This window comes from Lissotriton helveticus, assembly GCF_964261635.1.
Source record: "Lissotriton helveticus chromosome 1_1 unlocalized genomic scaffold, aLisHel1.1 SUPER_1_unloc_46, whole genome shotgun sequence".
Classification (NCBI taxonomy): Eukaryota; Metazoa; Chordata; class Amphibia; order Caudata; family Salamandridae; genus Lissotriton; species Lissotriton helveticus.
In genome coordinates this window covers 1224813-1234290 of record NW_027611688.1, presented here as the reverse complement: position 1 = coordinate 1234290, position 9478 = coordinate 1224813, and positions in this window count along the sequence as shown.

The window sequence follows — 9478 nt, the reverse complement described above, 5'->3', positions numbered from 1 at the left end:
ACATTCTCCTGCTTCAGAGGTAAATGTCAGCACTGCAAGGGTTAACGTAGAGAGCTGCAGCTCACATTCTCCTGCTTCAGAGGTAAATGTCAGCACTGCAAGGGTTAACGTAGAGAGCTGCAGCTCACATTCTCCTGCTTCAGAGGTAAATGTCAGCACTGCGAGGGTTAACCCGGAGAGCTGCAGCTCACATTCTCCTGCTTCAGAGGTAAATGTCAGCACTGCGAAGGTTAACCCAGAGAGCTGCAGCTCACATTCTCCTGCTTCAGAGGTAAATGTCATGCACTGCGAGGGTTAACGTAGAGAGCTGCAGCTCACATTCTCCTGCTTCAGAGGTAAATGTCAGCACTGCGAGGGTTAACCCAGCGAGCTGCAGCTCACATTCTCCTGCTTCAGAGGTAAATGCCAGCGCTGCGAGGGTTAACCCAGAGAGCTGCAGCTCACATTCTCCGGCTTCAGAGGTAAATGTCATGCACTGCGAGGGTTAACCAAGAGAGCTGCAGCTCACATTCTCCTGCTTCAGAGGTAAATGTCAGCACTGCGAGGGTTAACCCAGCGAGCTGCAGCTCACATTCTCCTGCTTCAGAGGTAAATGCCAGCGCTGCGAGGGTTAACCCAGAGAGCTGCAGCTCACATTCTCCGGCTTCAGAGGTAAATGTCATGCACTGCGAGGGTTAACCAAGAGAGCTGCAGCTCACATTCTCCTGCTTCAGAGGTAAATGTCAGCACTGCGAGGGTTAACCCAGAGAGCTGGAGCTCACATTCTCCTGCTTCAGAGGTAAATGTTATGCACTGCGAGGGTTAACCGAGAGAGCTGCAGCTCACATTCTCCTGCTTCAGAGGTAAATGTCAGCACTGCAAGGGTTAACCCAGAGAGCTGCCGCTCACATTCTCCTGCTTCAGAGGTAAATGTCAGCACTGCGAGGGTTAACCGAGAGAGCTGCAGCTCACATCTCCTGCTTCAGAGGTAAATGTCATGCACTGCAAGGGTTAACCCAGAGAGCTGCAGCTCACATTCTCCTGCTTCAGAGGTAAATGCCAGCACTGCGAGGGTTAACCCGGAGAGCTGCAGATCACATTCTCCTGCTTCAGAGGTAAATGTCATGCACTGCGAGGGTTAACCCAGAGAGCTGCAGCTCACATTCTCCTGCTTCAGAGGTAAATGCAAAGCACTGCGAGGGTTAACCCAGAGAGCTGCCGCTCACATTCTCCTGCTTCAGAGGTAAATGTCAGCACTGCGAGGGTTAACCCAGAGAGCTGCAGATCACATCTTCCTGCTTCAGAGGTAAATGTCAGCACTGCGAGGGTTAACCCAGAGAGCTACAGCTCACATTCTCCAGCTTCAGAGGTAAATGTCATGCACTGCGAACGTTAACCCAGAGAGCTGCAGCTCACATTCTCCTGCTTCAGAGGTAAATGTCATGCACTGCGAGGGTCAACCCAGGAGCTGCAGCTCACATTCTCCTGCTTCAGAGGTAAATGTCATGCACTGCGAACGTTAACCCAGAGAGCTGCAGCTCACATTCTCCTGCTTCAGAGGTAAATGTCAGCACTGCGAGGGTTAACCCAGAGAGCTGCAGCTCACATTCTCCTGCTTCAGAGGTAAATGTCAGCACTGCGAGGGTTAACCCAGAGAGCTGCAGATCACATCTTCCTGCTTCAGAGGTAAATGTCAGCACTGCGAGGGTTAACCCAGAGAGCTACAGCTCACATTCTCCAGCTTCAGAGGTAAATGTCATGCACTGCGAACGTTAACCCAGAGAGCTGCAGCTCACATTCTCCTGCTTCAGAGGTAAATGTCATGCACTGCGAGGGTCAACCCAGGAGCTGCAGCTCACATTCTCCTGCTTCAGAGGTAAATGTCATGCACTGCGAACGTTAACCCAGAGAGCTACAGCTCACATTCTCCAGCTTCAGAGGTAAATGTCATGCTCTGCGAGGGTTAACCCAGAGAGCTGCAGCTCACATGCTCCTGCTTCAGAGGTAAATGTCATGCACTGCGAGGGTTAAACCAGAGCTGCAGCTCACATTCTCCTGCTTCAGAGGTAAATGTCAGCACTGCGAGGGTTAACCCAGAGAGCTGCAGCTCACATTCTCCTGCTTCAGAGGTAAATGTCATGCACTGCGAGGGTTAACCCAGCGAGCTGCAGCTCACATTCTCCTGCTTCAGAGGTAAATGTCAGCACTGCGAGGGTTAACCCAGAGACCTGCAGCTCACATTCTCCTGCTTCAGAGGTAAATGTCAGCAGTGCGAGGGTTAACCCAGAGAGCTGCAGCTCACATTCTCCTGCTTCAGAGGTAAATGTCATGCACTGCGAGGGTTAACCCAGCGAGCTGCAGCTCACATTCTCCGGCTTCAGAGGTAAATGTCATGCACTGCGAGGGTTAACCCAGAGAGCTGCAGCTCACATTCTCCTGCTTCAGAGGTAAATGTCAGCACTGCGAGGGTTAACCCGGAGAGCTGCAGCTCACATTCTCCTTCAGAGGTAAATGTCATGCACTGCGAGGGTTAACCCGGAGAGCTGCAGCTCACATTCTCCTCCAGAGGTAAATGTCAGCACTGCAAGGGTTAACCCAGAGAGCTGCAGCTCACGTTCTCCTGCTTCAGAGGTAAATGTCATGCCCTGCGAGGGTTAACCCAGAGAGCTGCAGCTCACATTCTCCTGCTTCAGAGGTAAATGTAATGCCCTGCGAGGGTTAACCCAGAGAGCTGCAGCTCACATTCTCCTGCTTCAGAGGTAAATGTCAGCACTGCGAGGGTTAACCCAGAGAGCTGCAGCTCACATTCTCCTGCTTCAGAGGTAAATGTCATGCACTGCGAGGGTTAACCCAGCGAGCTGCAGCTCACATTCTCCTGCTTCAGAGGTAAATGTCAAGCACTGCGAGGGTTAACCCAGAGAGCTGCAGCTCACATTCTCCTGCTTCAGTGGTAAATATCATGCACTGCGAGGGTTAACCCGGAGAGCTGCAGCTCACATTCTCCTGCTTCAGAGGTAAATGCCAGCGCTGCGAGGGTTAACCCAGCGAGCTGCAGCTCACATTCTCCTGCTTCAGAGGTAAATGTCATGCACTGCGAGGGTTAACAAAGAGCTGCAGCTCACATTCTCCTGCTTCAGAGGTAAATGTCATGCACTGCGAGGGTTAACCCAGAGAGCTGCAGCTCACATTCTCCTGCTTCAGAGGTAAATGTCATGCACTGCGAGGGTTAACCCAGAGAGCTGCAGCTCACATTCTCCTGCTTCAGAGGTAAATGTCAGCACTGCGAGGGTTAACCCAGAGAGCTGCAGCTCATATTCTCCTGCTTCAGAGGTAAATGTCATGCACTGCGAGGGTTAACCCGGAGAGCTGCAGCTCATTCTCCTGCTTCAGAGGTAAATGTCATGCACTGCAAGGGTTAACCCAGAGAGCTGCAGCTCACATTCTCCTGCTTCAGAAGTAAATGTCATGCACTGCGAGGGTTAACCCAGAGAGCTGCAGCTCACATTCTCCTGCTTCAGAGGTAAATGTCAGCACTGCGAGGGTTAACCGTGAGAGCTGCAGCTCACATTCTCCTGCTTCAGAGGTAAATGTCATGCACTGCAAGGGTTAACCCAGAGAGCTGCAGCTCACATTCTCCTGCTTCAGAAGTAAATGTCATGCACTGCGAGGGTTAACCCAGAGAGCTGCAGCTCACATTCTCCTGCTTCAGAGGTAAATGTCAGCACTGCGAGGGTTAACCCAGAAAGCTGCAGCTCACATTCTCCTGCTTCAGAGGTAAATGTCATGCACTGCGAGGGTTAACCCGGAGAGCTGCTGCTCACATTCCCCTGCTTCAGAGGTAAATGTCATGCACTGCGAGGGTTAACCCAGCGAGCTGCAGCTCACATTCTCCGGCTTCAGAGGTAAATGTCAGCACTGCGAGGGTTAACCCAGCGAGCTGCAGCTCACATTCTCCTGCTTCAGAGGTAAATGCCAGCGCTGCGAGGGTTAACCCGGAGAGCTGCAGCTCACATTCTCCTGCTTCAGAGGTAAATGTCATGCACTGTGAGGGTTAACCCAGAGAGCTGGACCTCACATTCTCCTGCTTCAGAGGTAAATGTCATGCACTGCAAGGGTTAACCCAGAGAGCTGCAGCTCACATTCTCCTGCTTCAGAAGTAAATGTCATGCACTGCGAGGGTTAACCCAGAGAGCTGCAGCTCACATTCTCCTGCTTCAGAGGTAAATGTCAGCACTGCGAGGGTTAACCCAGAAAGCTGCAGCTCACATTCTCCTGCTTCAGAGGTAAATGTCATGCACTGCAAGGGTTAACCCGGAGAGCTGCAGCTCACATTCTCCTGCTTCAGAGGTAAATATCAGTACTGCGAGGGTTAACCCAGAGAGCTGCAGCTCACATTCCCCTGCTTCAGAGGTAAATGTCATGCACTGCGAGGGTTAACCCAGCGAGCTGCAGCTCACATTCTCCGGCTTCAGAGGTAAATGTCAGCACTGCGAGGGTTAACCCAGCGAGCTGCAGCTCACATTCTCCTGCTTCAGAGGTAAATGCCAGCGCTGCGAGGGTTAATCCAGAGAGCTGGACCTCACATTCTCCTGCTTCAGAGGTAAATGTCATGCCCTGCGAGGGTTAACCCAGAGAGCTGCAGCTCACATTCTCCTGCTTCAGAGGTAAATGTCAGCACTGCGAGGGTTAACCCAGAGAGCTGCAGCTCACATTCTCCTGCTTCAGAGGTAAATGTCATGCACTGCGAGGGTTAACCCAGCGAGCTGCAGCTCACATTCTCCTGCTTCAGAGGTAAATGCCAGCGCTGCGAGGGTTAACCCAGCGAGCTGCAGCTCACATTCTCCTGCTTCAGAGGTAAATGTCATGCACTGCGAGGGTTAACAAAGAGCTGCAGCTCATATTCTCCTGCTTCAGAGGTAAATGTCATGCACTGCGAGGGTTAACCCAGAGAGCTGCAGCTCACATTCTCCTGCTTCAGAGGTAAATGTCATGCACTGCAAGGGTTAACCCAGAGAGCTGCAGCTCACATTCTCCTGCTTCAGAGGTAAATGTCATGCAATGCGAGGGTTAACCCAGAGAGCTGCAGCTCACATTCTCCTGCTTCAGAAGTAAATGTCATGCACTGCGAGGGTTAACCCAGAGAGCTGCAGCTCACATTCTCCTGCTTCAGAGGTAAATGTCAGCACTGCGAGGGTTAACCCAGAAAGCTGCAGCTCACATTCTCCTGCTTCAGAGGTAAATGTCATGCACTGCGAGGGTTAACCCGGAGAGCTGCTGCTCACATTCCCCTGCTTCAGAGGTAAATGTCATGCACTGCGAGGGTTAACCCAGCGAGCTGCAGCTCACATTCTCCGGCTTCAGAGGTAAATGTCAGCACTGCGAGGGTTAACCCAGCGAGCTGCAGCTCACATTCTCCTGCTTCAGAGGTAAATGCCAGCGCTGCGAGGGTTAATCCAGAGAGCTGCCGCTCACATTCTCCTGCTTCAGAGGTAAATGTCAGCACTGCGAGGGTTAACCCAGAGAGCTGCAGCTCACATTCTCCTGCTTCAGAGGTAAATGTCAGCACTGCAAGGGTTAACGTAGAGAGCTGCAGCTCACATTCTCCTGCTTCAGAGGTAAATGTCAGCACTGCGAGGGTTAACACAGAGAGCTGCAGCTCACATTCTCCTGCTTCAGAGGTAAATGTCAGCACTGCGAAGGTTAACCCAGAGAGCTGCAGCTCACATTCTCCTGCTTCAGAGGTAAATGTCATGCACTGCGAGGGTTAACCCAAAGAGCTGCAGCTCACATTCTCCGGCTTCAGAGGTAAATGTCAGCACTGCGAGGGTTAACCCGGAGAGCTGCAGCTCACATTCTCCTGCTTCAGAGGTAAATGTCAGCACTGCGAAGGTTAACCCAGAGAGCTGCAGCTCACATTCTCCTGCTTCAGAGGTAAATGTCATGCACTGCGAGGGTTAACGTAGAGAGCTGCAGCTCACATTCTCCTGCTTCAGAGGTAAATGTCAGCACTGCAAGGGTTAACGTAGAGAGCTGCAGCTCACATTCTCCTGCTTCAGAGGTAAATGTCAGCACTGCAAGGGTTAACGTAGAGAGCTGCAGCTCACATTCTCCTGCTTCAGAGGTAAATGTCAGCACTGCAAGGGTTAACGTAGAGAGCTGCAGCTCACATTCTCCTGCTTCAGAGGTAAATGTCAGCACTGCGAGGGTTAACCCGGAGAGCTGCAGCTCACATTCTCCTGCTTCAGAGGTAAATGTCAGCACTGCGAAGGTTAACCCAGAGAGCTGCAGCTCACATTCTCCTGCTTCAGAGGTAAATGTCATGCACTGCGAGGGTTAACGTAGAGAGCTGCAGCTCACATTCTCCTGCTTCAGAGGTAAATGTCAGCACTGCGAGGGTTAACCCAGCGAGCTGCAGCTCACATTCTCCTGCTTCAGAGGTAAATGCCAGCGCTGCGAGGGTTAACCCAGAGAGCTGCAGCTCACATTCTCCGGCTTCAGAGGTAAATGTCATGCACTGCGAGGGTTAACCAAGAGAGCTGCAGCTCACATTCTCCTGCTTCAGAGGTAAATGTCAGCACTGCGAGGGTTAACCCAGCGAGCTGCAGCTCACATTCTCCTGCTTCAGAGGTAAATGCCAGCGCTGCGAGGGTTAACCCAGAGAGCTGCAGCTCACATTCTCCGGCTTCAGAGGTAAATGTCATGCACTGCGAGGGTTAACCAAGAGAGCTGCAGCTCACATTCTCCTGCTTCAGAGGTAAATGTCAGCACTGCGAGGGTTAACCCAGAGAGCTGGAGCTCACATTCTCCTGCTTCAGAGGTAAATGTTATGCACTGCGAGGGTTAACCGAGAGAGCTGCAGCTCACATTCTCCTGCTTCAGAGGTAAATGTCAGCACTGCAAGGGTTAACCCAGAGAGCTGCCGCTCACATTCTCCTGCTTCAGAGGTAAATGTCAGCACTGCGAGGGTTAACCGAGAGAGCTGCAGCTCACATCTCCTGCTTCAGAGGTAAATGTCATGCACTGCAAGGGTTAACCCAGAGAGCTGCAGCTCACATTCTCCTGCTTCAGAGGTAAATGCCAGCACTGCGAGGGTTAACCCGGAGAGCTGCAGATCACATTCTCCTGCTTCAGAGGTAAATGTCATGCACTGCGAGGGTTAACCCAGAGAGCTGCAGCTCACATTCTCCTGCTTCAGAGGTAAATGCAAAGCACTGCGAGGGTTAACCCAGAGAGCTGCCGCTCACATTCTCCTGCTTCAGAGGTAAATGTCAGCACTGCGAGGGTTAACCCAGAGAGCTGCAGATCACATCTTCCTGCTTCAGAGGTAAATGTCAGCACTGCGAGGGTTAACCCAGAGAGCTACAGCTCACATTCTCCAGCTTCAGAGGTAAATGTCATGCACTGCGAACGTTAACCCAGAGAGCTGCAGCTCACATTCTCCTGCTTCAGAGGTAAATGTCATGCACTGCGAGGGTCAACCCAGGAGCTGCAGCTCACATTCTCCTGCTTCAGAGGTAAATGTCATGCACTGCGAACGTTAACCCAGAGAGCTGCAGCTCACATTCTCCTGCTTCAGAGGTAAATGTCAGCACTGCGAGGGTTAACCCAGAGAGCTGCAGCTCACATTCTCCTGCTTCAGAGGTAAATGTCAGCACTGCGAGGGTTAACCCAGAGAGCTGCAGATCACATCTTCCTGCTTCAGAGGTAAATGTCAGCACTGCGAGGGTTAACCCAGAGAGCTACAGCTCACATTCTCCAGCTTCAGAGGTAAATGTCATGCACTGCGAACGTTAACCCAGAGAGCTGCAGCTCACATTCTCCTGCTTCAGAGGTAAATGTCATGCACTGCGAGGGTCAACCCAGGAGCTGCAGCTCACATTCTCCTGCTTCAGAGGTAAATGTCATGCACTGCGAACGTTAACCCAGAGAGCTACAGCTCACATTCTCCAGCTTCAGAGGTAAATGTCATGCTCTGCGAGGGTTAACCCAGAGAGCTGCAGCTCACATGCTCCTGCTTCAGAGGTAAATGTCATGCACTGCGAGGGTTAAACCAGAGCTGCAGCTCACATTCTCCTGCTTCAGAGGTAAATGTCACGCACTGCGAGGGTTAACCAAGAGAGCTGCAGCTCACATTCTCCTGCTTCAGAGGTAAATGTCAGCACTGTGAGGGTTAACCCGGAGAGCTACAGCTCACATTCTCCTGCTTCAGAGATAAGTGTCACGCACTGCGAGGGTTAACCCAGAGAGCTGCCGCTCACATTCTCCTGCTTCAGAGGTAAATGTTATGCACTGCGAGGGTTAACCCAGAGAGCTGCAGCTCACATTCTCCTGCTTCAGAGGTAAATGTCAGCACTGCGAGGGTTAACGTAGAGAGCTGCAGCTCACATTCTCCTGCTTCAGAGGTAAATATCATGCACTGCGAGGGTTAACCCAGCGAGCTGCAGCTCACATTCCCCTGCTTCAGAGGTAAATGTCATGCACTGCGAAGGTTTACCCAGAGAGCTGCAGCTCACATTCTCCTGCTTCAGAGGTAAATGTCATGCACTGCGAGGGTTAACCCGGAGAGCTGCAGCTCACATTCTCCTGCTTCAGAGGTAAATGTCATGCACTGCAAGGGTTAACACAGAGAGCTGCAGCTCACATTCTCCTGCTTCAGAGGTAAATGTCATGCACTGCGAGGGTTAACCCGGAGAGCTGCAGCTCACATTCTCCTGCTTCAGAGGTAAATGTCAGCACTGCGAGGGTTAACCCGTCGAGCTGCAGCTCACATTCTCCAGCTTCAGAGGTAAATGTCACGCACTGCGAGGGTTAACCCAGAGAGCTGCAGCTCACATTCTCCTGCTTCAGAGGTAAATGTCACGCACTGCGAGGGTTAACCCAGAGAGCTGCTGCTCACATTCTCTTGCTTCAGAGGTAAATGGCATGTACTGCGAGGGTTAACCCGGAGAGCTGCAGCTCACATTCTCCTGCTTTAGAGGTAAATGTCACGCACTGCAAGGGTTAACCCAGAGAGCTGCAGCTCACATTCTCATGCTTCAGAGGTAAATGTCATGCAATGCAAGGGTTAACCCAGAGAGCTGCAGCTCACATTCTCCTGCTTCAGAGGTAAATGTCATGCACTGCGAGGGTTAACCCAGAGAGCTGCAGCTAACATTCTCCTGCTTCAGAGGTAAATGTCATGCACTGCGAGGGTTAACTCAGAGAGCTGCAGCTCACATTCTCCTGCTTCAGAGGTAAATGTCATGCACTGCGAGGGTTAACCAGAGAGCTGCAGCTCACATTCTCCTGCTTCAGAGGTAAATGTCATGCACTGTGAGGGTTATCAGAGAGCTGCAGCTCACATTCTCCTGCTTCAGGGGTAAATGTCACGCACTGCGAGGGTTAACCCAGAGAGCTGCAGCTCACATTCTCCTGCTTCAGAGGTAAATGTCAGCACTGCGAGGGTTAACCAGAGAGCTGCAGCTCACATTCTCCTGCTTCAGAGGTAAATGTCATGCAC